Genomic DNA, 22,956 nt, shown 5'->3' on the forward strand with positions numbered 1-22,956 from the left:
AAATGTATCTGATCCATGCTATTTTTCCAAGTAAGAACAGCAATTTTATATTTCTGATATATAAAAACAAAGGTGTTAATAGACCTTGACATATTTTGCCTTATGCGGAAACATTCTTTCAGAAAGTACCTGAATAGTTAGGCAGTCTGTGGTTCTTGCCAACAAGCACATCTGGTCATATACTTCACGAGCCAACACCCTCAGGAAAAAGCAATGGGCAGTAGAAAGAATATACAGTATTACCAACACACTCCAGACAATCCATGTGAAATCATCAGAAACACTTCTCCTTTCTTTATAAACAGTGTCACCAGTATCTAATTAGTTTGATGAAGTAAAATGTCAGGGAGGATTGGAGCTTGGAGTGCTTTAATAAATCATTTTAAGCTTGCTGCTAGTCTTCTCTCTTTGCCTAGCTTGCTGGTGATCCATATTAGATTAGCTCTACTTTGGTTCTTTCCAAACAAAATCTTTACCCTATCATTGCCAGCGACAGTCAGCTATGAATTTAAAGGAAACCCTCACTATTTTATTTTTTTTGTATTTGATTTTAGTATTCAGAACCAGGCACAGTATAGAGTTTGTTCCCAATAAACTCCACTTTAAATATTTTAAAATGCCCTCCTGCTTTCATGAGTTTAACTATAGTCTAAGTTATGAGTAAACTCTTGAAATTCCAAACTGGTGCACTGGGCTGCAGAACAAAAGTTAACCTATCCCTTTAAGAGCTCTATATGGCACACATTTGTAAAACCTTGTGACTCTATTCAGTAAGAAATCCATGGACAAAACTGAATGATTTAAGGAAATCAATGAGGGTCTTTTACTAAGTGCCAATGAGGGTGCAAAGTGCACAACATGTCTGTGCTCCATTTTGGAGCACAGAGATCTAAGTTCACTCCATGAATACAGCCTTAATTGTGTTCAGTAACAATATATTTATGAGGGAAGAAGGCAAGTAGCCACCATCTTTCCAACCCCATAGGCATCCTCTAATTTGCATGTCATTCATGCTCAAGGGCCTGACAGAGATCCGCATTTTATGCCTATCCTATGGCAGGAGGTAAGTAGATACCTGCCTTGCACCTACCCAGGCCTGGACTGACAATCTGTATGTGTGTGTCTGTGTGTGTGTGGGCTGCTTTGATATTTTTTGCCCTGGCTGCTTTTTAATCCCAGTCCGGCTCTGCACCTACCACTATGCTCTGCAGGTAACATTATATTTCCAGTCCAACACTAGATGCAGAGTGCAGCTGCACATACTGTGCTTTCACTTGCATCCTTGGTCAAACTATATGACCCCTTATTAGTTTTGAATACAAAGTTAACCAAAGTTTAGATCCTAATAAGTGATCTGTGAAGAACCTTAAGAAGAACCATAAGACCAACATTCAATAGATTTTGGTCTTGCTGATTTCTTTCCTACATATAAAAGCTACAGACGGCCAATCCATCATATTATATTTTACTTTAATTAACCTGGGAGTGTTTCAACAGCTACTCTTTTATTGTTCTATGTTGGCAAAGATATTTCTGTAAGAAGAAAGTCCAGTCTTCCATGTGGTTGTAGTCCTCTGTTACCCATACTGGGATGTTGGCCTATGCCAGTGTCAGCTGATAAACCACATTTTTTGGTATTTAAAAATGTTCAGCAGACAGACCCACTGGTCAAAATATGACTAGTTAATTCAGGTTTTCAGCTTTACTACCAACAGTACCATAACTACCATAGTCATAGTCCACAACTAATATAACCATGTAAAGCGATATAATCCCCTTCTCTGTAATACCAGATAGCCACACCATGAGCCTCATGCTAAAGATTGTTTATAAACATATGCAAGTGTTCTTTGTTCATAATTAGATACATTACTATTTATCTGTAGTTAGTTAGTACTTTGTAAATATAAAATAGTCAGAGGGGAAAGTCTGTTATGAACTAGTTTTCTTAGTGATTACAGCAGCCACAAGGCCATAGAGGTTATCTTTTTAGAGCAGAGGTCGGAGTCTTATCGTGCACAGATCTTGTTTGATTTCCATATGAATGTGTTTACTTGGTACTATTAAGGAGTCATAAGGGAACTGTCACAATTCCCAAGCGAAAGATAAATTGTTCAGAGAATCAATAGCCATTTAGTGAAATTAAAGCATAGCTAATATCTTATTGCTAAAGTGACTTGCATGAAACTTGACAGCATTATTGGCTAGAGAATAAAATGTCAGATATTTTGCTCTCTGTTTATCTAATGGGAGCACTTTGTATTTTCTTTTTTAGGACATTTATAAAAAGCTTCAGTTCAGAAATATGAATACTTTAAGCACCCACTTTTTTGCTGCTTAATGGCCAATATCTGAACAGCAGATATCCTGGTATATTACAGCTTTTAACATTTTTAAATGTGTGTCACAATCAGTATCTCAAAACCCAGAACCAACACTAAGGTGCCGTCACGGCTCATGCTTCTGCCTATAACAGTCACCTCATGTCGGTAGGAGCCCTTCACTACTAAGATGCCGTCAGGACTTAAAGTGAGAGGAGCAAGGTGAGGGTTCTGGGCAGGCAAGGGAACCGGATCATTTGACAGGAAGCACAGGGAACAGGAAGTGTAGTCAAGGAACAGGCCAAGGTCAATACCAATCAGCAAGTGTAGTACAAAATCAAAGCCAGGGATGAAGTCGAGGACACAGGCTGGGGACAAAATCAATCAGTAATGCAGTACAAAAACAGATTCCGAGTGAATGGTTAGAAACAGGCAAAGGTTGGAAGAGGCATGAACAAGCAGTATTCAGGGACAGACAAGGGTCGAAGAACTGATATCAAACTTGAAACACACCCAGGAACTAGACCTATGTTGGGCAAGGAACAATTGGCCATGGCCCCTTTAAATATTTAAATTTCACGCCAACTTCAATGACATCAGACGCAGTGCACTGTAGAAACCTGAAAGTGGATGAATGCCTGTGTCAATTACGAAGCAGCACAACAAACCAGAAGAAGGCAGAGGTGGTGAACATCCCCACAGTGAGTGAGGCAGGTGTCCCCGTTGCCCCACCAGACTACCAGGTATTCTCACAGCATTTCTAAGGGTTAGTCCACACAAGGAGATTTGGGGAGATATAGTCCCCGAACTGCCTTTGTGTGTCTTCCCCTCCACTATAATAAAAAGTCACCTGTGCTAAAGCACCCGTGGTGCTTCATTTTCCGAAGTCGACCGAAGTTTCCTCGTGGGGCAACTTTGCCCAGAAGAAGAGGCGATTAGTCGCCAGGCGACGAAATCTCCCCAAATCTCTTCATGTGGACTAACCCTAAAGCTCTAACATATTCCATAGTGCTGTACAATATAAGGGTGTACATATCAAACACAAATTGCATACAAATACTTGATAAAAAAAAAAGTCAAGTTACTCATATGCACTTGTTTTTAGGCAAATTCTTATCAACTCAAAATCAACTCTTTTTCAACTTACAGCAGCCTTAAAGAACATGATGAAAGGAACTTTTTGCTTATTCTCTGGAGTCATCTTCCAGTCACAGCTATCTGCCTTGCTCATTCCCACCATCTCCCAGCAGATTCTCAGCCTTCATCTGAAGCTGTTTCCACTCCCATGAGGGAAGCACACATGGGACTGACACTTTTTCCACTACACAGGTGACCACCTTGATATACAAAATGCATAAAAACTGCATCCTCAAGCCTTATATCTAGTGATGGGTGAATAAATTCGGCAGACACAAATTTGTGGGAAATTTTCGCATCTCTCCCCAAGCGAATTAATTTGTGAAACTCCGGCAGCAATTCACCTATGAAAAATCTGCATTTGAACCAAATAGTCGCACGTATAAAAATTGACGCTCGTCAAAATAATTTTGATGCTCGTTGAATTCAATGCGTTTTGCAAATATTTCGCTGTTTCGTGGATTTCATAGTCCCTTTCTCATGGGGTGCCCCACAAGGGTACTGATCAATTCTACTTCTTTGGTGGAACAGCTAGCCCTATCTACCTCTTGATCCTAAGGCAATCTGTTACAGAACTAAATTAATTTAATTTTATGAATTGTTTGCCATGAGCTAGAATTGTCTACTATTATCTGACATATTATTCAGATCACTTTTTATAGAACACATTTCTATTTATTTAAAATATACATTTTTAAAAAAAATAAGTGTGAATTCCTGGAAGCTTGGTATTATATTGTTTACTCATTTCAACTGTCATTGTGTATGATCTGGAAAGTTAATAAAAGTTATAGACACGAAAAACAAAAAAAAACACAAATCATTGAGAAAAGTAATATAACATACGTCATAGATGAGTATTTTATTGAGCTCCAAAAAGTACAACTTCTGCCTCCAACATTCTGAATACAAAGGAGAGAAATCTAATAAATGAAGATATCAGAAAACAGAGAAATTTGCAAATGTTGTTTTCCTGCTGTATTTTATATTACCGTATATACTCGAGTATAAGCCGACCCGAGTATAAGCCGAGGTACCTAATTTTACCTACGAAAACTGGGAAAACTTATTGACTCTAGTATAAGCTTAGACACAACTACAGCCCTGTCTCCCAGCAGCGCACATTCCGCCAAAGTGACCCCCCCAGCGATCAACCGGACTTCTTTGCAAAGTTGATGGTGACAGAGAATTGCCAAACAGATTACTGTGTGCATTGTCCCACTGTCCCACTACCATGTGCAGAGGGTGTTGTGTGATATTGCCATCACTGTTAATCTTTCGTATAACCAACAGAGGGCGCTGTGTGATATTGCCATCACTGTTAATCTTTTGTATAACCAACAGAGGGCGCTGTGTGATATTGCCATCACTGTTAATCTTTCGTATAACCAACAGAGGGCGTTTTGTGATATTGCCATCACTGTTAATCTTTCGTATAACCAACAGAGGGCGCTGTGTGATATTGCAGTCACTGTTATTCTTTCATATAACCAACAGAGGGCACACTGTTATTCTTTCATATAACCAACAAATAGCGCTGTTTGATATTGCAGTTACTGTTATTCTTTCATATAACCAACAGAGGGTGCACTGCTATTCTTTCATATAACCAACAGAGGGTGCTGTGTGATATTGCAGTCTCTCCCACAGTGAACTGTTGGTATAGGAATGATTAAAAGTGACTGCATTCTCAGCTACTGCCCACTGACCCGAGTATAAGCCGAGGTAGATTTTTTCAGCACATTTTGGATGCTGAAAAACTCGGCTTATCCTCGAGTATATACGGTAGATAAAAATTCCATGTAATACATTTGTAAATGTTTTTGGTTGCCCTGTTACTAAATATTCTGGAAAACTATGACATGCCAAGGCATGGCATCTATTATCTGGAATCCCGTTATCCAGAAAGCTCCAAAATAAAGTAAAGCCATTTCCTATAATGTCAAATTTAGTCAAGTAATTCTTAAGTGCATGGATAAATCTATTACAGCTTAAATACATATTGATGGCAGAACAATTCAGTTGGTTTTCGTTCAATGTTTAAAAATATGATTCTTTCATAGTTTAGAAATTATTTTAATATATTCTCATGTAATAGTTGTTTGTCACACTATTATCTATTAACTATTTTTTAATATCTTGTTTCCTTCATGTATTTCAGTCCAGAGATAAATGTGATGTCGTTCTCTTTTACTAAAATCGCTGCTAATTTACAATTATAGAAAATGAAATACAAATCTTCAGCAGAAATGTTTCACCATTCACATCTAAGGCGTTGAAGTTTATTGATACTTGCCAATGCATTCTACTTGCGAAATAACTACTGTATATTTTTTTTTTCCTTGCACTGATCCTCTCCATGGGTGAAAGGATGAACAGGCAAAGGATTATGTCTTAAATGAGGCAAGTATTTGTGCTCTCCTACAGGGCTGACCTTAACTAATCCTGCAAAGTTTTATGCTGCTCCTAACTCAAGAACAGTTGGTGGGCTATGCTGAACCTCTCTTACCCATCTGTTTACATATTTGTCCCATCTGGATATAGCATTTACATAAAGAATATTAGGTGTGGGATATTCCTAGCTGCCTGTTTAAAGCATCTTATCATTAATTCTGATCAAGTTCCTATGTATTCAAACACACATATACATCTTTCATAGCATTAAACGTGTAGCCTGCTTGAAGAATGACATTCCTGGTTCATAGAATATCAATCAAAACCTAAAGTACAAAATAAGCTTTAACAATATTAGCCCTCATATTGCATGCCTGAATACTTTTAAGTTATTACAAATGTAATATACATTAGTAAGTAGGACTGGGGACTTTACATACCCAGATACATTTATTGCCTTCCTGCCCAGTGAACCAAGAGTGGTGATTGCATCTAATGGTAATTTGAACAGATTTGCTCATAACTGAATTGAAATACGAAAAAGGCTGACAAACACACACAGCTGATGAATTCACAATCATTCAGCTGTAAACCTCAAACAAATAGAAAAAAACTGATTTTGCCAGAGCATTCAGTGCTATTCCACAGCTCTGTGTTTGAGGCAATCATCAGACAGCCCTGAGTTATACATGACACAACTACATTCGGGAAGAAAAAAAATCTTCTCTAAAGCTCTGTGTGGCAGAGAGCTGCACTTGTGCGTGTTTATGATGGGAGAGATCTATCAAATGCGATACAGTAAATCCTGCAAAGGGCATTTTTTAATACTTATTGAAAAATCAATAATATATCAACCCAGTTCTTTTTTTCAGGTGAAGCTGTAGCTGTCAGATGCAAGAAAAGGCTATACCTAGAGGAATTGCCAAATAATGTCATGCAATGAGCATATACAAATCATGGCTACCATATGACAAAGGTTTTTTAGCACTCTCATGGTATATACATTAAACTGATTTCTGTCAGTCCAATGAGAAATACCAGCATGGGTGACGTCAAGGTCTGTTTTTGCCCCCTGTGTTAAAGAAATCATGATGTTTTTCATTTGTTCCATGAGTCTACCGATAGTATTCTTGATAAAGTCAGGGTGCCTAGATATGAATTATAAACATAGTTTCTAGTGTATACGTCCTTAAAACTACTACCATCTTTTTGATCAACATAGCTCTGAAGTTTCATCCCCTAATTTTTGGTACTAAAATCAGACAGAAAAGCAGAGATAGAAAAGGAGCAGTGCAGCAACAGCAAGACAGGAGAAGTAATTAATCATGCTGTATTTATACTTACAGTATATCACTCAACATCTCATACCACACTGAATTCAGTGTCTCTCATTTGTACTGGTTACATATTCATCATTCATGAATCTAACTACATTCATATTATTTACATAGATTTACTTTAACGCCAGCATCAAAATTGATGTTTGCTTTTTTCTGTATGTTGTTATTTTGACATAAATGAACATTTATATTTATGTAAAAACATCACATGTACATAATTGTACCAATTTTTTTTTAACATTTGAATTAAATATTTGATTAAAATGCAGTGTATGGGACATAGCCTTCCATACTTTGTAGCTTTCTACATAAAAGGATTCCAGATCCCATACCTGTACACTGAAATGACAAAAGGCATATTTTCTACTTTTAACTTTACTCTTGTTTACATAGGTCATGTATACATTCTGTCAGGCATTGCTGGGTTTCTGGCTCGATACCTTAACCATTTGGCCAGATGAGCAGCCTGTAGGGTGGATCACTATATGTTGCTTGGCCTCTGCAGCCTAATTGGCCTTTGCAGCCCCAGCCCAGCTGCTGCCTGATTATTTGCAATCAGCCAACCAGAGCTGACTCTGCCCTATTTAAGGTCAGCCCTCCAAACACACCTTGCCAGACAATTGTTTCCCAGACTAGCAGTGTGGCATTGTCCCTAGCTAAGGGTTTAAGCTTTAGCCTCCTTGCCTTGTTCTGTCCTACCTTGAACCTTTCTTCCTTATTCTTCCTTGTTCTGTGCCTGTCTGGTCTTTCCCTCCAAGTTCTGCTCCAGTTCTACCTTTTACCTTGCCTTAACCTATTTCAGCCTTGACCTGACCCCTGCCTTGCTTGTTCCTGATTCTTGCTTCCTGACCCTGCCTTGTACCCCCTCATCCCACTCTGCCATCTTGCCCTGCCTTCTCCAGTCCTCTATCGCTATCCTGCTCTCCAGTCCTCTCTCCCTGTCCAGTCCTCTCTCGTTATCCTGTGCTCCAGTCCTCTCCTGCTATCCAATCCAGTCTCCTTCTGCTCTAGTCTCCCTCTGCACTCTTATCACCAGTTTGATCTACGCACACCATCCTGTCCCATCCAGTCTGTTCCTGTTCCACTCCTGCTCCATTCAGTCTGTTCCTGTCCTGAGTCGTCTCCCTCTTCATCCTGCCTAGTCCAGTCCTAATCTTTGCCCTTTCCATCCTGTTCTGCTCTGCACCTGATCTAGTCTGACTCTTCACCTTCATCAACCTGTTCCTGCCTTCCCTTTACGTGTTCCCTAGGCACATACAGCTCCTGCCTCAAGGACTCGCCCTTTCCCCATCAGTCTCCACAGCGAGACTGCATTGTCTTTTGATACTAAAATATCTGCTTAGTGGAATGTTGGCATGGTGTCTTTATGTAACTACAGTATGTAAAACCAAGCCATGTCAGTCTCATAGCAGTGCCTGTAGAGGTAATAGACCTGTAGACCTATTTCCATGCTTTGGAAATAAAGAGAAAGGAAATGTGTTCAGCTTTCCACTTCAGCATGTTTGTGATTGTGATGTATATACTTATTTCTTTTTCCACTGAGTGCTTGGGAGATAATGGCATTGGCAGAACAAGAGAATGTGAGGACAAGGGATAGAGAATGATCAGTATTGAACCCTATAGGCCCAGCCTATTGCTGCCATAAATAATAATGTTGAAAAATGTGGTTGAGAATAAACTTGCCCTTTGAGACATATGCATATTTGAACTCCTGCTGTGCTTCCACTGTCAATAGCTGATTCTCCAACAGGCTGTTTTGGGATCAGGCTCTGAGCCCCAGCTATAATCTTATATTCTGCCATGTACTAAAATTAATCTCAGCAGAAATGGTGCCAGTGAAGTGCATATGCATTACATTCCACATTTGTACATGTGTATCATGTTATGGCGGAAGTTATAACATATGCTACTTATTCTTTTGAATTTGGAGCTGATACAATACAATTGCTTATGGTATAATTCTGTTTGTAATTATGGCTCTTTCTGCCACTTCTTTTTGTAATGTTTTCCCCTGTTGAAGACCATAATGGTTCAAATGTGAAATATTTTGATTATGTAATTATTCATTGAAATTTTATTTTTTAATTTGGAGTGTGCAATCCCTTCTGTATATTTGAACTAAAATCAACACACATTCTGTGCATATTGTTCATATATGCCCACCTGTGCACTTTCTTAATTTCCTCTCTTTCAGTCATTTGACTTTAGTTTTCAATACAGTAAGGGAACTGAAAAGTCCAACTGAAAAAACAGATGATTACAGATGATTTAAGCGTTAATGGTACTATTTCTCACTGTTCTAAATGTTGTTCCTATGTAATGTATTGCACCATATTGAGCCATACTGCTCATAAACCCTTAAACACTTTTCCAACTAAACATTACTATAACTTTCTCTAAATTGCAGCCTTATAAACAGCTGCTTTAGACAGCTGCGATAATTTAAAAGAACTGTTCAATTTAAAAATTATACTGGATAAATAGATAGGCTGTGCAAAATAAAAAATGTTTTTAATATAGTTAATTAACCAAAACTGTAATCTATAAAGGCTGGAGTGAACAGACAAATCTGACCTGCAAACTAACTGGACAGTTATGTTACATGTTGCAAAGGAGGAAGTAGTGTTCTGGCTATTATGGTAGATATCTGGTTACTCCAGCCTTTTATATGTTACATTTTTGGCATACTAACTATTAGAAATATTTTTTTCTATTTACTCAATTTTATTTTTATGCTGAACTGTTCCTATAAAGCTGGCCATAGACTCAAAGATATCGGGTGCCGTACGACGATCGTTCCGAGGACGATCGTTCATACAAATGCACCAACCTACAACTAACGTAAAGATTTACATTGTTGAATTTAAGTTGGAGAACTGACAAATCAGGCGATGTTCTGGTCAACAGTAGTGACTTATGTTAACTGACTGACGCTCATGGAAATGACAATCGCGGAAATTATGTATTTTCTAAATGGAGACTAGGTATTCAAATGAATGAACGTGCTAGTCAGTCAAATGACCGCACCCCGACCGATCGTGCGCACGAATCTATCGTGCGCACGAATCTTTGCTATCCTCTATATTTCAAACCAGTTTTGTTTTTGTTCTGAGATTCAAAATGAGTCCGGGATTTATGAATGCCAAAAAAAGAGCAGCACTGGCAATCGCTTTGGCAACAGCACAACCAGAAAAGAAGCAAAAGAGAAAGCGTTCATGCTGGAGTAAACAGTGGCTTCTAAAGCGTGAGAATTTGTCTCACATGGGACTTCTGTGGGAGTTGCAAGCTCACAACCCTGCCGATTTTAAAAATTATCTGAGGATGTCTGAAACATGATTCAGATCACTGCTTCAGCTGGTCAGCCTACTAATTCAGAAGCAAGATACTGTTATGAGAAAATCTATCTCACCATAACAAAGGCTTATTGCGAGGTTTTTGGCTACTGGAAGGTCACTTGAAGATCTCAAATTCTCTACTGGAATTTCTGCTCAATCTTTAGGGAATATTATTCCAAAGACATGCGATGCCATTGTCTCAGCCCACAAGAGAGAGTATTTAAAGGTAATATTGATATTTGAAATAAGCATTAAGCTGTATATATAACTTTATTATATCCTTTATGAATCCCACAGTGAACACTATCCATGAATGTATAATGGAAAGCTTATCAGGTACTGTTTTACCAATATATATTTTTTTATTTTTCCAGTTTCTGGAGACTTCAGAAGAGTGGCAAGCAATTGCTCAATAGTTCTATGATTATTGGAACTTCCCAAACTGTGGCTGTGCAATAGATGGGAAACGCGTCCGCATAAACCCACCAACAAATTCGGGATCATATTTTTACAATTACAAAGGCGATTTTAGTATTGTATTACTTGCATTTGTCAATGCAAACTATGAATTTATAATGGTTGACATTGGAACGAATGGGAGACTATCCGATGGCGGAGTTATTGAACAAACTGCATTTAAATGGAAACTAAAGAACAAAGAGTTACATTTGAATGTTTTGTGTACTACTACAGGGTCCAGAACTTAAAACTAGTGACGAGGATTGGGATATAACGCATAAAAAATCTACAACTACAAGATCCAGTGAGTAAAAGGGAACTTAAGAGACTTTATTATTTCCATAATGGTGTCCCTGGGCCACATAGAGGAGTTTGACATTGCCAGGCCGTCCTCCTGGGATTCCTATGCGGAGAGACTGCAGTTCTTTCGAGAAGCAAATAAGGTGACAGACCCTGTGCAGAAATGTGCAGTTCTGCTGAGTGTTATAGGCTCAAAGACTTATGAGATTGTTCGCTCTCTGGTATCCCCCACTAAACCCAGTGACTGCTCATTTGAGGAAATTATTAAGCAACTTAAAAATCATTTTGCACCCACAGCATCTGAAACTGTTAAGAGGTTCCACTTTAACAGACGCAGCCAACAGCCAGGTGAGAGTATTGCTGCTTATATAGCAGAGCTGCACAGTTTGGCAGAAAACTAAAATTTTGGCAGCAGCTTGGAACACTCTTGTGTGTGTCAGGGATGCAGCACTGCAAAGAAGGCTTCTAGCAAAGCACAACCTAACCATTGCTTTGGGCCAGGAGGAAGCACTTGCTTATGAGGCTGCATCTGCACATTCCAAGGAGATACAGGCCTCTGCCAGTTCAGTTATTGCACCAGAGCTCCATCAAGTGTATAAAATGCCAGCATCAGCACAGGTATCAGATCCAGTAGAATTAAGGTGCCACAGCTGTGGGGGAGGTCACCTGCATGGAAACTGTTGTTTCCAAAATGCTGTGTGTCACAAATGCAAGCGCCGCGGCCACATACAGAGAGTCTGCCGCCAAGTTGATAATTCACAGAGACACAAGCAAGCCAGAGCAACTCCATCTGGGGATGCAACACATATAGTAAAAATCCAAAATGACACTACTGAGAAGGAAGCAGGAACAGATATTTATGTCTCAGAAATTATAAATAGTGTTGAAAATGAGCCAATGCACAAAAAGAAATTCACTGATGTAATACTTCAAGGATCTAAATGTACAATGGAGGTAGATACAGGCTGTGTCTATTCCTTAATTTCAGAGGAAACTTTCCATGCATTATGGCCCACTAATGGCCCACCTATTTTACCATGTGAAGTTAGATTTGTGGATTACAATAAAAAGCCTGTGGATGTTGTGGTCGCCTGCTTTGTTAAAGTCCAGTATAGAAAAGACAGCAGAAAACTACGCCTCATTATTACAAAAGGACACAGAGCAAGTTATTAGGAGTAGAATGGTTTGAGCCCATAGAAATTCAATTAACTGGAGTAAATTATGCAACGACAGACTCTTTAAAAAGTGTCCTCAAAGACTTTAGCAGTATATTTGAAGAAGGCCTTGGCAAATTTAAGGGCTCACCAATATCATTCCTGCTGGATCCCAAAGTTGCCCCAATATGCATGAAGCCACAACATGTACCATTTGCTCTCCGTCCAAAAATAGATGCCGAAATGGATCGCTTGGTGCAACAAGGAGCATTAATTCCAGTAACCCGCCCAACTTGGGCCACCCCAATACTGCCTGTACTGAAGCCAAATGGAGAAGTGATGATATGTGCAGACTATAAATGTACAATCAACAAGGCATTACAGGAACATCCATATCAAATTCCTGTCAATCAGATTCTCAGTGTAACGTTCACAGCGGGAAACAGCTGCAATGGGAGTTAAATTCGCACTTGGTAGTGCGTGTGGTGGAAGCCCAGGGAAAAAGCCACAATTACTTGAAGCAGGCATGGTGAAATATACAGGATTTAATGGAACTGAAGCAAAACAGGAACAGGTCAAAAATAAAGTCTTTACCAGGCTGGAAAAAGCTGGAACAAAAACACAGGAACAAGATTCAGGAACACATTCAATGACTCAGCCCTGAGCAAGGCTCAGGGCGTGGTTTATAAAGGGCAATTGATTAGGGAATAGGAGACACATGAGGGTAAGAGAGGTGGGTGGAAAACATACTGGAAACAGACAAAATACAGGATCACAATAACAAGATCAGGACCCGCCCCAAGAGCCTCCAGTGGCTCACTCGGTAAGTGCACCAACTGTGCACTGAAAGTCCAGCAACCCCAGTCCCAAGTGTTCAAATCCCAGATGGTCCTTACAACTGTCACCTTGGCTAAAGGAAAGTTATTTGCCAAACTTGATTTGGCTCAAGCATACCAACAGTTACCGGTGGATGCTGCTGATGCACAAACCATTATCACACACAAAGGAGCATTTAAAGCTACACGGTTGCAATTTGGAGTTTGCATTGCACCAGGGTGTTCCAGAAATTGATGGATGACCTCCTTTCCAGCCTGCCAGGGGTGGTGCCATATTATGATGATGTCCTCATTGCAGCAGACTCTATGGAATCATTAACTGAAAGGGTAAGAGCAGTATTACAGCGATTTGCAGATACTGGGTTAAAACTTAAGAAAGAAAAATGTGTTTTAGGAGTACCAAGTGTTGATTTCCTGGGATACAAAGTTGATGCAAATGGAATACATCCAACAGATGCAAAAGTAAAAGCCATTCTTGAAGCTCCAGTTCCCAAAAATAAACAGGAGCTGCAAGCATTTCTTGGCCTATTAAATTTCTACCTGTCAGGGCCCGAAGGCTCTGTTGCAGTGTGGACCAAGGAGGAGGCAAAACACCAAGTTCGCGGTACAAAAGGATTTATCAAGAGAATGGTCGTAAACAGGCAAATGGTCAAATACAGGCAGCAAGGATCAGAGTCGTAAAACAGGCAAGAAGTCGGTACACAGATAATCAGAAAAGCAGTAAATCACACCCAGGAACTATGCAAGATAGACCTATAATTGGGCAAGGGTGAAAAGGGCAGTCAGGAATAAATAGTCCAAAGTTGGCGCCAAAACTTGACGCAGTGACGTCATGACGCTGACGCCGGCGTCCTCACGTTGGCGGCCTGACACCGACGCACATTCTGACGCCGGCATCCATTCCGTCGCCGGCGACCAATCCTGGGGCGACACGTTTCTGACGCAGTCATATCAGGACCAGGAAGAACCGCATGGTGGAGCAGGAGGTCGCCATCTTGGATATCCTGTGGGGTAAGTTCTCCATTTTCCATTACAGTACCCCCCTCCTTAGGGGGGGCCTCAGGACCACCTAGGCTAGGGGAGGAAGGAAAGAGTCTATGGAACTTACGAACCAGGACAGGTGCATGTACGTCGGAACTTCTCACCCAAGAACACTCCTCCACTCGATCAGATATTGAAGAATGCCCCGGGAAATACGGGAGTCCAAGATTCTTTTGACTTCAAATTCCATATGATCGTCAACCAAAACAGGAGCTGGAGAAGAAGAAGAAGAAGAAGGGCAAGACATAGCAGGTTTAAGCAGGGAAACATGAAAAACATTGGGTATCCGCAGTTCAGGAGGAAGTTGAAGACGAACAGCCACAGGGATGATGATTTCGATGATAGGGAAGGGGCCGATGAATTTAGGACCAAGCTTGGGTGTAGGAATCTTGAGACGAATGTTGCGTGTGGAAAGAAAAACTTTATCACCAGGAATGTATGGAGGGGAAGAAATCCTTCTTTTGTCAGCAAACTTTTTCTGCACCAGGGAACTCTTCTCTAAGTTTGCCGCAGTGGCATGCCAAATAGCCAACATGTGAGCAGCTTGGTCATTGGCCACGGCACATTGGTAAGAAGAAGATCCTGAGAGAACGCCAAAGGATTGAGACCATAAACACAGAAGAAAGGAGACTTCTGGGAAGAAGAATGCAGAGCGTTGTTGTGGGCAAATTCAGCCCAGGGAAGAAGATCCGACCAATCATCCTGGCACAAGGACACATGATAACGAAGAAACTGTTCCAAAGCCTGATTAACCCGTTCAGCGGCTCCATTAGACTGTGGGTGGTAGGCAGAAGAAAATTGAAGAGAAATGTTAAGGGCTTTGCAAAGAGACCTCCAGAACTTGGAAATAAACTGGGAACCCCGGTCGGACACAATCTCGGTAGGAAAACCATGGAGATGAAATATATGTTTGATGAAAAGTTCAGAGAGTTCAGGAGCAGAAGGCAATTTCCGGAGAGGCGTGAAGTGAGCCATTTTGCTGAATCTGTCGATCACCACCCAGATCGACAATGAAATCCATCGCCAAGTGAGTCCAAGGTCGAGATGGAATGGGAAGTGGCAAGAGTAAACCCTTGGGGGGGGAGTGTCCGGACTTGGAAACAGCACAGATGGAACAGGACAAAACAAAGTCTTTGACATCCTTCCTTAGGGTCGGCCACCAGACCAATCGAGACAAGAGCTCGGTTGTCTTTTTAATCCCTGGATGACCAGCCTGTTTGGAACTGTGAGCTTGGGATAAAATGTCATGACGAAATTCCGGAGGGACAAAGGCAACACCAAGAGGGGTCTCCACAGGAGTCGAAGACTGAGCAGAAAGTAACTGAGAGGCACAGGAGGGAAACAACGCGGCAATAATCTTGGTAGAGGGTACAATGGGTACAGGATCTTCGGGACAGGAATCTTCAGGAGCAAAGCTTCTGGACAGAGCGTCAGCCTTCCTGTTTCTGGAGCCAGGACGAAAGGTGATAATAAAATTAAAACGAGAAAAGAAAAGTGCCCACCTGGCTTGCCGGGGATTGAGGCGCTTGAGGGATTGAATAAATTCAAGGTTTTTGTGGTCGGTAAAGATTGTCACCGGAATAGAAGAACCTTCAAGCAAATGTCTCCATTCTTCCAAGGCCAACTTAACGGCAAGTAGCTCCCGATTGCCCACATCGTAATTCTGCTCAGGGGAAGAAAATTTTTTGGAGAAAAAAGCACACGGATGGAGTTTTCCGTCAGAAGAAGATCTTTGGGACAGAACTGCTCCAGCTCCTACATCGGAGGCATCGACTTCAATGAAGAAGGGTTGTAAGGGTTCAGGGTGTCGAAGAATTGGAGCAGAAGAAAAGGCTTCCTTGAGGTTCTTGAAGGCTTCGAGAGCTAGAGGGGGCCAGAATTGAGGTTTACTCCCTTTATGGATCAAGGCAAGAATTGGATGGATCCTGGAAGAAAAGTTTTTGATAAATTGTCTATAATAGTTGTCAAAGCCGATAAATCTCTGGACTGCCTTAACGCTGGTAGGAAGAGGCCAATCCAAAATTGCAGAAACTTTGGCGGGATCCATCTTAAAACCTTGAGGAGAAATGATGTAGCCAAGAAAAGGAATGGAAGAAACTTCGAAGGTGCATTTTTCCAACTTGGCGAAGAGATTGTTTTTCCTCAACCTGGAAAGAACTTCACGCACTTGACAACGATGATCGAAAAGGTTTTTGGAAAAAATAAGAATGTCGTCTAAGTACACGACCACACATTGTCCCAAGAGATCACGAAAAATGTCATTGACTAGTTCTTGGAAGACCGCAGGAGCATTGCAAAGGCCGAATGGCATGACGAGATACTCGTAATGGCCATCACGAGTATTGAAAGCGGTCTTCCATTCATCTCCCTCACGGATCCGGATGAGATTGTAGGCCCCACGAAGATCCAACTTAGTAAAGAAACTAGCTCCCTTGAGCTGATCGAAAAGTTCAGAGATGAGAGGAAGGGGATATCTGTTCTTTACGGTGATTTTATTTAACCCCCTGTAGTCAATGCAGGGCCGCAAACTACCGTCTTTCTTTTCAACAAAGAAGAACCCTGCTCCAGCAGGGGAGGTAGAAGGACGAATAAAACCTCTTTGAAGATTCTCCTGAATATAGGACTTCATAGCAGAAGTTTCGGAGGGAGAAAGCGGATAGGTGCGGCCTCGGGGAGGCATTGAGCCGGGTAAAAGTTCGATAGGACAATCATAGGGACGATGAGGTGGAAGTGTCTCAGCGGACTTCTTATCAAAGACATCGGAAAAGGCTTGGTACACAGGAGGGAGAGAAGAACTTGAAGACACTGAAGAAACTTTGATAACAGGAGCAGCAGGTAAACAGTTGCGTACACAAAATGGACTCCAACAGGAAATTTGTGAGAAGGACCAGTCAATGACCGGATTATGAACACACAGCCAAGGCAGTCCCAGGACCACAGGAGTTGAAGGGCAATCAATAAGAAGAAAAGACAGTCTTTCCAAATGCATAGTGCCCACCTGGAAGGAAAGTTCCTGAGTAGACTGTGAGATGATGGCAGAAGAAAGAGGACGATCATCAATCGCCAGGACACGAAGAGGGGTTGCCAAGGGTTGAAGCGGGATGACATGATTATCAGCAAAGGCACGATCCATGAAGTTGCCAGCAGCACCAGAATCGAGGAAGGCCTGAGAAGAAATCTTCTTGGAGCCGAACTGGATTTGAACAGGAAGAAGAAAACGTTGAGCAGAGGAATGGGGAGGAGAACAAATTCCACTCAGGTAAGTCTCCCCAAGCTTACCTAGGTTTTGGAGTTTCCCGGCTTCACTGGGCATTCCTGGGCGAAGTGGGCTTTTCCCCCACAGTAGAGGCATAACCCAGCAGCCCTTCTCTGGAGCTTCTCCTGTTCGGAAAGGCGTGCCCGTCCGATCTGCATTGGTTCTTCAGATGGCGAAGAAGAAGTAGCAAGGTGCCACAGGAGGAGGAGGAAGAAGATTAGAAGCCGGACTGGGGAGTAGTGGTCTTTGGAAGCGTGGAGCCAGGGTGGGTTGGAACCTGGAAAACTTCCTAGCACGATCCCTGTCAAGTTCGACTTGGAACTCCCTCTGTCGGGTGTCAACCTTCACAGCCAACGCAACAAGGTCCTCCCATCGAGGAGGAATCTCACGGGATACGAGATCGTTCTTGAAGGCAGCATGGTATCCATCATTATTCCAAGAAGTTTCTGCCACGAGAGTTCGGAACTCAATGGCATATTCAGGAACTGAACGAGTCCCTTGCTGCAGCTGGAATAAACGAGCCGAGGCAGAAGTAGCTCGACCAGGAGCATCGAACACAGTGCGAAGGTCCCGGATGAAGGCCCTGGCATCGTCGATCACCGGATCCTCCTTCTCCCAAAGAGGAGAAGCCCACTCCAGAGCTTTCCCTTGCAGGCGGGTAATAATATAGCCCACCTTTGCTCGCTCCGAGACAAACTGACCTGGAAGCAGGGTGAATTGGATCTCACACTGGTTGATGAAACCACGGCATGATTCCGGATCACCGCTGTAGAGAGGAGGTGCAGGGATGCGAGGCTCGGAAACCTGGAGCGGAGTTGCAGGAACTGGCATAGGAACTGGAGCCACAGGAGATAAGGCAGACAATTTCTCCAGGATCGCTTCTAGTGCCTGGCCGAAGTGGGTTTGCTGGGCTTCATAGGAGTGCATACGGGAAGCCAATCCACGAACGGCTCTGCCGACATCAGTTGGAACTTGAGGCTCCTCAGAAGGGTCCATGGCCCAATTATACTGTCAGGGCCCGAAGGCTCTGTTGTAGTGTGGACCAAGGAGGAGGCAAAACACCAAGTTCGCGGTACAAAAGGATTTATCAAGAGAATGGTCGTAAACAGGCAAATGGTCAAATACAGGCAGCAAGGATCAGAGTCGTAAAACAGGCAAGAAGTCAGTACACAGATAATCAGAAAAGCAGTAAATCACACCCAGGAACTATGCAAGATAGACCTATAATTGGGCAAGGGTGAAAAGGGCAGTCAGGAATAAATAGTCCAAAGTTGGCGCCAAAACTTGACGCAGTGACGTCATAACGCTGACGCCGGCGTCCTCACGTTGGCGTCCTGATGCCGACGCACATTCTGACGCCGGCGTCCATTCCGTCGCCGGCGACCAATCCTGGGGCGACACGTTTCTGACGCAGTCATATCAGGACCAGGAAGAACCGCATGGTAGAGCAGGAGGTCGCCATCTTGGATATCCTGTGGGGTAAGTTCTCCATTTTCCATTACACTACCATTCCTTCTTGAAAGACAAAGCTACTGTGGCTGAGCCACTGCACAGACTACTGGACAAAAATGCTACATGGAAGTGGTCAGCCCTGCAAAACCAGGCATTCAAGGATGCCAAGAGACTCTTATCATCAGACAGTGTGCTAGTACATTATGATTTGCGTAAACCTCTTAACCTCACATGTGATGCTTCTCCTTATGGAATAGGGACTGTTTTAAGTCATACTGTAAGTGGCGGTCGTGAGGCTCCCATTGCATTCTATTCACGGACCATGAGTACCACAGAGCGGAATTACGCTCAGATTGATAAGGAAGCTTTAGCCATTGTGGCAGGGGTAAAGAAATTCCACGAGTACTTGTATGCCAGAAGTTTTGCTATAATTACTGATCACAAGCCATTATTGGGTCTTTTTAAAAATAATGGGCCTACTCCACGCATGCTGAGATGGTGTTTATTGCTAAATGCATATGACTATGAGTTGCAGTACCACCCAGGAAAAGAAATAAGTAATGCAGATGCTTTAAGCCATTTACCTGTACACACTCCTGATTTTCAAGTACCGGCCTTGTCTGAGGTCCTCATGCTAGAGTCATTACCTAGTCCCCCTCTGCAGGCATCAGATATTACCCGCATGACAACTACTCACCCAGTATTGTCTCTAGTGTTGAACTGGGTATGGAGAGGGAGGCCAAAAATAAGTTTAAAGGAAGAGTTCACACGTTTTGAGAAATGCCAGCATGAACTCTCTGCATACAAAGATTGCCTTTTGTGGGGAAATAGAGTGGTAATTCCCAAAGCAGGGCAAAACCATGTTCTTAAAGCCCTATATGAGAGTCACCCAGGCATTGTAAATATGAAAGCCCTTGCTAGAAGTTATGTCTGGTGGCCTAAATTGGATGAATGTATTGAAAAATGGGTAAAAAGTTTGCCAGACCAACCGCCATGCCCCTGCTAAGGCCTGGGTACATCCACTTTTGATGAACCAACGGCTTAAAACCTGTTTAGACAGACTGCATCCCGACTTGGCTTCTGATGTACAAAATAAACAGGAAGATAAATTCCATAAAAATGCACAGACCTCCACAGTGAGGATGTTTGAAGCAGGCAATAGTGTGTATGCCAGAAATTACGCACTAGGACCAAAATGGATACCAGCAGTCATCGTTGAAGCCACAGGCTTGTCTCGTACAAGGTTAAGACTGCGGATGGGTTGTTATTCAAAGACATCAGCTGCAGAGCAGACTAGGGGACAATGTTTGTCCTAACACAGAGGGTAACCATGGCCAGTTTGGATTGGTGACTCAACTCTAGCTTTTCCAGAGGAAGAGATTCCTGCAGCTGAACAGACAGTAGATGTACCTGAGTGGGTACCCGCAGATACTGAGACCAATCCACAAGTTGAGGTTATCGGTGTAATGGAGCGGCCCAGAAGGGTCATTCAAAGGCCCCGCCACCTAGAGGATTATGTTATCTAGGAGGGGAGGGGTGTCATGTATTGACTGTTAATGTAATGCCAGTAGATGGCGCTGTTACATGTTAAACTGAGATGTGTCACTCTGCTCTGCTGATAATTGTTTCCCAAGTATCTGCCTCTCTATCTCTTCTTTTCTCCTAACTTGGTGGCAGTTCAGCCATGTTTCCTCCCTAGTAAAGTTTGCTCTACTCCCAGCTGCTGTGAATGTTTTGTGTACTACGACAGGGTCCAGAACTTAAAATAAACATCATCTGCAGAGGCACCGGTCTTTTTGGATGACTGCACTTTGTTAAATTCTTTTCTAAAAACATTCCTTATGTTTGAGATTTTTTACATAGTCAACATTTGCAGCAGGATTTATTCTCTTGCATAGTTGCAAGTAATCAAAAAAATAAATAAAATTGCAAAATAGAAAGTGGTATGAAAAAAAAAACACAGCCACGCCAGGTACTGCACGAACGTTCGGCGGCACCAAACGTTCGGCCCCAGTGCCTGTGAACGTAAGGTGCAAACCATCGTGCAAACAAACTATTTTAAGCTTTACAAACTATTTTACAGTTTTGCAAACTATTTTACAGCTTTACAAATGAATTCTGATGTACAAACATACTAACCTGTATTTAGAAAGTGCGTTTACGAGAGAGAACGTTTGTGTGCCGATCGATCGGCCGTGTTTGGGCGCAAATGTTACCACTTCCAGAATATTGTGATACTACTTCATTTCCGCTGACGTCACATCGGTGGTTGCTGGCGCCAGTTTGCAGTCTCGTGGCCATGGAGCAAGACAGAAGGTGGGCTACAGCTATGACAGTGCTGAAATGGTCTACATGTTGCAAATCCTGGAGAAACATGATTATGATGGCAGAAAAGCTGTATACCCGCATGCGAATAGCAGAAAAGATCGCAGTTGTTGAAGGTCTGAACAGTAGATTTGGAGTGCTCCAAACTAAAGATCCTAACTCAGAAAGCGATGGTCAGATCTGAAACTGAGGGAGAGAGACCAACCTATTATTATCCACAGAATAATAAAGAAAAGTAAGTAAAAGTTTAACAAATGGTGTGGTACTTTGCTATGATTTCCTTGTTACGGTGTGTACGAAGTTCCGTGCAGGCCACGTTCGTTCATTATGACGTAGCTACGTTTTCCTAACTGCTTATCATTCTGTTTTTATATTTAGAGCAAATCAAGAAAGCAAGACTTCTTGCCAAAAGAAAACGAAGACAACCAAGTGAGGATTCTGCTATAGACCTCACAGACCTCACAGACCTCACAGAAAGAATAGCAGAAGCCACAGCAGAAGTGTCCAAAGTGGCACAGGTAATAGAAGGCTTTTTGGATGGAAATCAGGAGGATATTACAGAAGAGCCCCACAGCTCCTCGCAAGACACCCTGCCAATTTCAGGTTTGTACACAGTGTATTAAGTGTGTTCAATAATTTCAATAATTAATTATTATATCTTTTATGGTAGGTGTTGAAGTGGCAGTTTGTACACCTGATAAAAAAATGTGTAAGAAAATCCATTACCAGACCAAACTAAAGAGCTGCATTGAGAGTTTACAGTGTGCCAAAGAAGCCATACTATTACTTCAAGAACAAATCACAGGTCTGATTGAAGAAATGGAGAATGACACAGAATAATAATAATATTCTTTAAATGTGTTAAGAAACGTGTTGAAAAACTTTTTTTTTTTCAAAATACTTGGTTGTTTATTATGTAGAGCATTTTTTTCTAATATCCTCATATTTCTCATAATATCTGTCAAATGAGTTTTTTCAAAAAATGTCTGTTGTAACCTCAGACGGTGAGAAGTGTATACATACAGTGCCTCCCAGTTGCTCATGCAGAGCCTGCAGCCTTTGTGTCCACGGCCCAGTGCTGGAGACAGCCCCCAACCAACATTTTTTTCTAATATCCTCATAATACAGCATTTTTTTCTAATATCCTCATATTTCTCATAATATCTGTTGAATGTGTTTTTTCAAAAAATGCTGTAACCTTAGACGGTGAGAAGTGTATATGTGCAGTGCCTCCCAGTCTCTGCATGAGCAACTTTTTGGCCACGGCCCACAGTCTAGCCTCTTTAGTGCTGGACACAGCACCCAGCATTTTTTTTGTCTCATTTCCTCAATGAGACAATATTTGAAATATGTGAGATATTTATGAAACAAAACACATGTAACGTGAGAAATAAACATTTTTGTTATTCATATTTGTTTTGAGTTTCAAGTATGTTTCAGCATTTCATAACCAGCTATAAAGTTAAGTTATGTAGTTACATATTTGGGAAAAAGGGGTTTGTCACATAATATAGGGCCACGAACGCTCAGCCTACGACCGGCCCTATGTACTTCAGTCAGAGGTCATGGATATTGTCGTGTACTTCCGTCAGAGGTTTCAAGGATA

General features: G+C 41.8%; 1 pseudogene; it reads left to right on the top strand.

The window, feature by feature from the left end:
- Positions 1-11,330: 11,330 nt before the first annotated feature.
- LOC108707503 lies at positions 11,331-20,031 on the top strand (annotated as a pseudogene).
- Positions 20,032-22,956: the final 2,925 nt, after the last annotated feature.

Source organism: Xenopus laevis, chromosome 2L, assembly GCF_017654675.1.
Source record: "Xenopus laevis strain J_2021 chromosome 2L, Xenopus_laevis_v10.1, whole genome shotgun sequence".
NCBI classification, from domain to species: Eukaryota; Metazoa; Chordata; class Amphibia; order Anura; family Pipidae; genus Xenopus; species Xenopus laevis.